General features: G+C 38.9%; 1 protein-coding gene across 1 annotated transcript in view; it reads left to right on the top strand.

Moving 5' to 3' along the window:
• Positions 1 to 8,512, top strand: part of LOC118331881 (glutamate receptor 4-like) — a gene marked incomplete at its 5' end in the record, with an annotated part of 117,260 nt that overhangs the window by 8,061 nt on the left and 100,687 nt on the right.

The following is an 8,512-nucleotide window of genomic DNA, read 5'->3' as shown; positions in this document are numbered from 1 at the left end:
CGTTTCTCCATAAGTCTGAATTGTGTTATTGCAACCGATGGAGCTGCCCCCTGCTGGTTGTTACAAAGAATGAGCCACTGGAGATTTCAACGGCATCAGCCGGCTTAAGTCGAGTCAGTCAGTTTACACACATCGCTGCAACTCTCCCTTGCAGCGAGTAATGTGGCCGATGTAGGTGGAGAGCGTTAGAAAAGCTATAGCTAGTTAGCGGGGTCAGATTTCCACACTGCAGCTTTAATCTCTACGGCTCTATGTTCACTAATAATACACGAGCAGCAGAACATAGAGAGCATAACCTGCACCAACTCCACACTGAGGAGAAGTCTCTGTTGTGGATGTCGTGTGTTGTGTGCTGTTGTGGGGGAATTTAATACTTAATGCTTCATGATGAGGCTGAAACCTGGAAAATCAGCAAACTGAGGCATGATCTGTGCTTTCAGTATTAAGACAGAAAATCCCCCCCCCCGTCTCTCACATGTGCTGGAAAGGCCCCCGAATAAGTAAAATGCCAAAACAACAGACTGCCTTGATTATTATGAAAACACTTGAGCCAAGCATGACGGCGCTTTCATGGATCTCTGCCTCGCTGTCAAGGTGCCATTCGCCCGGTAATGTGCTAAAGAAGTCGAGGACGAGCCAGAGAGCGACTGCCGGTGAGTCCTTGAACTCGAATGGCTTTTCTCAACCCCCCTTTTTGGATGTGAGCACATCTCATCTCCTCTGGGAAATCAGACTGAAAGTCAGGGAGAACATCCAGGTGTTTCTGTGTAATAAAGAGAGAGCGTTATCAACAATTGGCGGTGAAATGGCTCTGAATGAGAAATAAAAAAAGGAAGGAAATATGCAGAAAATGAAGGTACTGCGACCTCGGAGCTGGTTTAATATAAATTTAGGATATCCCGTCTGTTTTCAGTACAATAAAGCTGATACTCTTTAGTAAAATACCTCACTGAGGAGATTTCACCTCAACAATACTTCTCAGGATAATTCTCTAAACCCAGATTGCATCCTCAGGTATATTGTATCCATATTTAGCAACGTATGCCCCCAAAAAACGACAAAAACTCAACTTAACTTTGTGTTTTATATTAAAATCAAATCTTTTTAATATGTTTTTCTTCCTGTAAAACAAAATGTGACGCGTACTTACGTAAGCATTAACCAACCGATTTCACTCATCAATTAATCTTCAGCTTTTAGCAACACAGAGTGAAGATTCATTAGTAAAATGAAGAAGCTAACTGTCGCTAACAGTTATGTTAGAAGCTGTTAGCTGGATAACGCCAGTGAGCACTGGAGCCAGGTATCCTGAAAACAATCTAACAGAAAAAACATTTTATAATAAATGTGTGAGGAAGATTTGATGAGATTTTCTTCACTTATCAAACAGCAGAATGATTTTGGAAGTAAAAAGGATATAAATAATAAAAAATCTACCTCTTAACGGATGGATAATAAGGTAGCTCTTTATATAATCAAGGCACACAGTTTTGGGGTGAAGGTGAGCATTAGACCTCCACGCCTTCAATAAAAAAAAACAGACCATGGACCAAGACTCTACAACCACAACCATGCAGAGAAAATAAAATACAAATCTAATCAATATGCCTCCGAGCAGCTGCAGCCGAGTCCTCAGCAGTGTGTGTAACCTTTTCATCTGCAGTTCATTCAGCTGATCTATGTGTGTGTGTGTGTGTGATAACCTCTTAACCACACAAAAGGTTTTTTTTTTTTAAAGGCGTGGGATGCGAAGGGGTTAATTTTGACCTCCTACGTGCCCCCCCCTTCTCTTTTTCACCTTCATTGAAAAACAGTGACATCTTAATCTGCATTGACTCATTTATATGCAGCGTGGCGCTCTGACTCATTCCAGATGCAGATAGCGAGTGGTGGCGTGCTCCTATACGCACCCCTGCAGCCGCATAGGAGCACGCCGCATTGTGCGTGCGTGTAAATAATCCAGCTGTGCAGCATGTTGGCTCCATTTAAGGCTATTATCTTTCCTCCATTCACAGGGACTGCCCTTTAAATGGCTGCGAGGAGTCGTCTGATGTGTGGGTGTACAATATAAGGCCCCTTTTCAGCAAAGTATACTTCAAAAAACCAAAGGATGGAGAGAAAAGGAGGAGAAGGAGGTGGTGTGGTTGCTAATGAGAGATTAATGTGGCGAAGCAGGGAGGAAGATGGAGGAGGTGATGGGAGAAAGGGATTCATTAGCCTGGTGAAAAGGTGAAATGTAAGCATGCTAAGGGAGCTCATGTAGATGGCGTTTTACCTTCAGCTGGGGTTTTTTATCACCTGTCCCTGAAATCGCTGCGACGTTAAGCTACGTACCTATTGCTAAATTTAGTGGAGACATTTTGATAAAAGAAGTCCCCTTTCCTGTGTCACTGCGAGGAAAAACTGCAAGGACGTCCAGTAAAAGAGCTGAAACACAGGAAACAGCCTTGTTCCTTTTCTGCAGAACAGTCAGCAATATATGCTATGCTATGCTATACGCTAGCCTCGTCTATGTTGAAAACACAACCACGTTTTGTCAAAAATCTCATAAATATTCAGTTTACTGTCATAGAAACCAAGAAATGATCTCTTTTGAGAAGCTGAAATCAGACAATTTGGACATTTTCCCCTGAAAAAATTACTCAAAACCATTAATCGATTACCAAAATAATTTGTGATTTAATAGTTTAATAGTTGATAACTAATCAATTAACCAACCAATAGTTGCAGCTCTGCACAAATGTCAGGTTTAGAAGTAAAGAAATGCAGAATTTCAGGATTTTAATATTATTATTCCAGTAAAACAAGGTAAACACACAGATATAGATTTAAATCTTATGTAAAACAAAAACATGCGTCAAGCCTTTTATGAGTCATTCAGGATCCTGTTGTTGTAGAAACATAATCAGGCGAAGGTAAACTGCTCTGATTACACACAACTTTCACTGCAATCACACAAACCAAAGAAGCTTAATTAGAATAAAATAAAACACAATCTTTTATATCATATCACACAGAATAAAACCTGTTTATACAACCAAAATACAGAATATTTTAAATGTGATATCTCTGTTGATTTTCCCATCATTCAACTTGGTCTCCTCCCCCCCGTTTCCCTTTCAACCTCCCTGCACCTCCCCCTCCTGATCTGGGCACTGGTTATGTAAGTGGCCCCCAGAGGTGTGTGTGTGTGTGTGTGTGTGTGTTAGTGGAGGAAGGTTGAGGATGAGGATGAGACACTGAAAAACAGTTAATGTGATCCTTTAGATTTCTGTTTGATTCATGAAATCGATCGAATTATCGGCTTCGGTTGTAACGTTTTAAGCAGAGAGACAAAAAGTAAATAAAAATAAAAACAAAACAACTGAGAGATTATTGATTTGACAATTAGAGGAAAAGAAGGAAATACTAACGTCTCTCACAGAGGACTGTAAGATGAGTTAATTCAACTCAAAACATTGTGAAAGTAAAACTAACTTAATTTTCTGAGTTAAAAAAAACATTATTGATCAAGTAGCTTTAGTAATTTTAAGTGACACTGACCTAATTTTGTAATTAATTTTTTTTACTGTGAAAACAAAATACATATTTAAGTTAATAAGTTAATAATAAGGTAACTTAAATTTAAAAAATGTTGAAACTGATTAGATCCAGATTTGATCAAGTTGTTTTATTAATTTTAAGTGGCACTGACTTATTTTTATTTGAAGTAAGTTAATAATAAGTTAATTTAACTTTAGTGTCACTTTTTTTAACTTAAAAAATGGAGTTTGTGTTACTTAAAATGTTTAATGTAATCAGTTTTAACCATTTCTTTTAGTTAAAACTAACTTATCAGGCGCTCAGAATAAAAAACACTATATGGACACAAGCCGTTATTCTTCCTGTATGTAACATAGTCTGTAATTTGAAGTTTCCAGACTGTGATCAGGAAAGAAATATTGATCCAATTGTTAGATATCTGTTCAAAGAGGCTCAAAATTAAACAATTATCCTTCTAAAACTCAAACAGAAGATAAATATAATAAATAACAATAATAAGCTGAAACCCTGAGTGACTATAATGGTTTTTAATCTTTAATTTAAATCTAAATTTCTCTGCTGTTTGCTCACAAACATGTCAGTGTTTGAGCTTGATAAGGTAGATCACAATAAGATTGATTAATCATTTAAAGGTAATGACTGAACATTTCAGAGTGTGAAGCAGCCTCACCTTCAATTAGAAATCTATTTTTGGATATGAGGATGTTCGGGTGGATTTTCTCCAAACTAGGACAGGAAGAGATGCCAGTTACTTTGTGTTAATCATTCAGAGACGTCTGTTTGTTTTTGCATATTTTGAGCGTCAGTTTGATTTTTTCAATGCATCACGACAGAGAGAAATAAATAGTCGGGTAAAGATGGCGTGTAATTGAGGCAGGTTGGCCTTAAATCACCTCAGTCAGGATTAAAACATTGGTTTTCATCTGTGACACACCTTTACTTCACAAGTTAATTAGTTTTTTTTGTCATTTTCTGACTGACTTTGTCCAATGGGGAATTCATTTTGCTTGATGACTATTAAAGAGTTGATCTGTGAGAGAAAAACTAACCAGATTTAGTTTCTAAAGCTGTAGAAAGGAGTCTTTGTTGGGGTGTATTTGTTTATATGTGCTAGGCTTGTCTCGTATGTTGTAGTTTATTTAAAGATAAAAGTGACATATAGTCGCATCGTAAGTTAAGATAATGTTACCAAAAAGCTGGATAACTTGCTAGCTGATCTACATCAATTGTTAGCAGGCTAGTTAGCTGGTTAATTAGCTTGGTAGCTAGTGATTTGCTACAGAGCTGGCTAGTTAGCTGGTTAGCCAATGTTTTGCTACAGAACAAAATGCTAGATAACTTGTCTCGTATGTTGAAAAGACAGCCACATTTTGTAGTGTATTGAAATATAAAAGTGACATAGCCTATAGTCGCATCTTAAATTGGATTATGTTACCAAAACACTGGCTAACTAGTTAGCTAATCTACATCAATCATTAGCTGGCTAGTTAGCTGGTTAGCTTGTGTTTAAGTGTAAACTGTCCAGTGAGGAATTAATTTAGTGTAGTTTGAACATTACAGCTTCAGATGAAACCCTGATAAAGTGATTTTAATCTAGATAGATACGATATAGATACGCTAGGTGCTATGTTAAAAAGTCAACCACATTTTGTTGTTTATTAAAAAGTAAAAGTGACATGTAGTCACATTATAAGTTAGCTAATGTTAGCAAAATGGGAGCCAACTAGCTATCTAATCTACATCAATCGCTCGTCGGCTAGTTAGCTGGTTACTTCGCTAGATAACTAGTGTTTTTCTACAGAACAAAAAGCTGGATTGCTAATCTACATCAATTGTAAGATGGTTAGTTAGCTGGTAGCTAGTGTTTAAGTGTAAACTGTCCAGTGGGGAAATCATTTTGCTTGATGATTATAAAAGAGTTGATCAGTGAGAGAAAAAATGAACCAGATTTTGTTCGTAGAGCTCTGCAGTATTTTGTGTAGTTTCCACATTACAGCTTCTTAACACACAAAAAGACCTTTTTGAGTCTTTCTGTGCAGATAATTCTTCCCCAGCAGAACCTTTTGAAGAACTCCTGTTGATGATTGCCTCTTAACCGCCTCACCTCAAATCAATCAAATCAATCAAACCCCAGATTGGGTGAAGTACGCTGCCGTTTCTCAAGGTCAAAAAGTTTAATTTAGTTGGACCGACACACTGAAGATATTCTTCTACTGGTTTCAGACTGAACAATATTGTCTGTTAAAGGTCACGTGTGTGCAGTTTTGGGAAATTTGATTTGAATTCCTCAAGGTCAGGTGATCTATACAATTAATCAGATGAAATCATGAATATTAAATCTAAAATTTAAAGAATGTAAAGGCAATCTGACCCTATTTGACCCTTCCTACCTTTTGGCTCTATGCTAACAGTTAACAGATAACAGTTGAGCATCAGAACATTTGAAAAGCAACATTTTAAGGTGGTTAATAAATATAAATGTACGTATAGTCACATTTTAAGTTTGCTAACGTTAGAAACACGACTACTGATTGATGTAAATTAGCTAGCTAGTTTGCTACTCTCTTTAATAACATTGGCTTTCAGATGAAACTAGCTAATGATTGATGTGGATTAGCTAGCCAGGTAGCTAGCATCTTGCTTACATTAGCTAGCTAACTTAAGATGTGACTAGGCCTCTATGTCACTTTTGATCTTTTAATTACAATATAGATTAGCCTAGCACGTAGCATATCTGAGTACAGGACCTCAACAGTTATTGGAGCACAGAGCCAAAAAGGGGCGGGGCTTAGAAAGGGTCAACAGACGCCTCAGTAATCTGAGGTTATGATTTATCAAAGTGATGCTGCTGAAAGCCATTCTGTGATATGTAGGAAATCACAAACCGGAGCAGCAGGAGTCAAGACAGAAAAATGACAACAAAATGAAAAACTCTTTACCAATAAATGCAGTTTGTTAAACAGTGTAAGAGTATCTGAGAGGTGATTTTAACACTGACACACATCTGATGTTTTAATAATAAAGTTGAAAAAAAGAAAAGAAATCAGCAACAAGATCAAATCACATTTGAGCAAATTTGGATCCAAGAAAGCAAAAATCACCAGATGTGTGAAAAGTTTCAAATCTTACTTTCACTTCTTGTGTGAATCCAGTCGTGTTTACAGTTATATTTTACATTTTATAAGTTACATGTTGTAATTTAGAGGTTGGATCTGTGTGAGGGACAAAATGGACACCAAATAACAGCTGAAAAGTAAAATAAATCAGCCGAGAGGAGGAAACAACTGAGCTGGAAAGCATACGTGCAGGAAGAAGGCGACTGGACGGTGATGTTCGACGGTTTACACGAGTAAAAAAATAACACAAAACCAGAACTCTGCAGCCATTTTTCTCCACAAAGCAGTTCTGGACTCAGTGACATCACCACGTAGTCCTCTTTTTATTGGCTCACGAGACATCGAGAGATTTCCCACAGTCTTGCATCTTTTTTTTTCTTCTTTTTTTTAAGTGTTCTCATCATCATTCTCTTCAAGGCTGCCGCGTTGCATCGTGGGTACTGTAGTCAGTCGCCAGGTTAGTACAACTTGTAGCTCTGTCGTCAGTAAAGCCGTCGGTCACCACGGTAACCGACACTCAAGTTAGTGGAAGAAGGAAGTAAAAATAAAAAGAACAAATGACATCACATTTCATCAATCAGCAGTGATGTCACAGTGTTCAACATGGTTTGTCCGCCTCAGTCTGAGTTTGAGTACAACAAACGGGGAGAACAGGTCCTATATATGTTTACAGACGTTAGAAAGACTAAATATGAACATGTAAAACAAACATGGCCGCCGGGATCACCTGAAGAGGAGGAGGAGGAAGAGGAGGACGCAGGAGAGAGGAGACGTTTTTATATATATACTCTGTTTGATCTTGTTCAAGTTTTGATCAGAATATGGACACGGAACTGTTAAAGAAATAAATTGAAAAGTTTTAAAGGCGCAGCGTCCACGGTTTTCCCGTCCCTGGCCGATCCCGCTGTTGTAAAAGTCTGGGTACTTGTGTTGTAATGTTTGCTGAGTAAGGTGAAAGTTTAAACCTCAGTGGCCAAAGAACAACAGATTATCTGGTTTGTTTTTGTAAATAAAAAAAACCAGAGAGCAGGAAAAGTAACTTATGATCAGAATAAACAGCTCATAGTCACCAGGAACAAAAAGAGAAACAGATTTCTGCGGAGGTCGACTTTAAATGTTGATATATGATGGATTATTAGGCATGATGAGGGAGCAGGTGATGTGTAAAATGATCCAGTAAAAATAATCTTGTATGTATCTGAAACAAAAGAATATAAAAAAGAGCATTTTCATCTTTAATAAAATCAGCAGAAGGCAGCTTCGACTGTGTGTTATCTTAAAGTTTTGGTGTCCTCAGATTTAGTCGAGGGCTTGAGCACCACCTGGGAAGGCGAAACCCAGGCGAAAAAAACCCCTCTTTACCTCTCTGTCTCACTTCTCCTCTTCATTATCTCCTCCTCCTCCTCCTCCTCCTGGCTGTCTCCACCCGGAGAGGAGGATGGAGAGCATGCTGAGAATTTTTGAGTGCGTGAATGTTGTCCAGCTTGTCTCTCTGAGCAGCAGGGTGGGAGTGCCTAAAAGTCACAGGAGATTGGCAGAAGCTGATTGGCTGTACCAGGTAGAGACGGGGGCGTGGTCGTGACCGGGGGTCGCCGCAGCCCTCGACGACCACGCCACTGGCTCCTTCAGGGCTGCTGCGGGGTGGCAAGGACCTGCTCCAACCAATCAGGAGGCTCAGCTTTCATAGCCGTCCCAGTCGGACCTCTGGATCGACACACAGAAACTAGGTTTTAGCCCATGGAAAGTTGTGTGTGTGTGTGTGTGTGTGTGTCAGCCAGGGAAAACGAAAGCACATGCCCAGGCCGGCAGCAGAGAACGGGCCGAATTACCCCGATTAACCTTACGTAAGGAAG

Source organism: Morone saxatilis, unplaced genomic scaffold, assembly GCF_004916995.1.
Source record: "Morone saxatilis isolate NCDOM2014 unplaced genomic scaffold, NCSU_SB_2.0 Contig20, whole genome shotgun sequence".
NCBI lineage: Eukaryota > Metazoa > Chordata > Actinopteri > Moronidae > Morone > Morone saxatilis.
The sequence above is the reverse complement of the archived record's forward strand: the minus strand, read 5'-3'. Positions and strand labels throughout refer to the sequence as shown.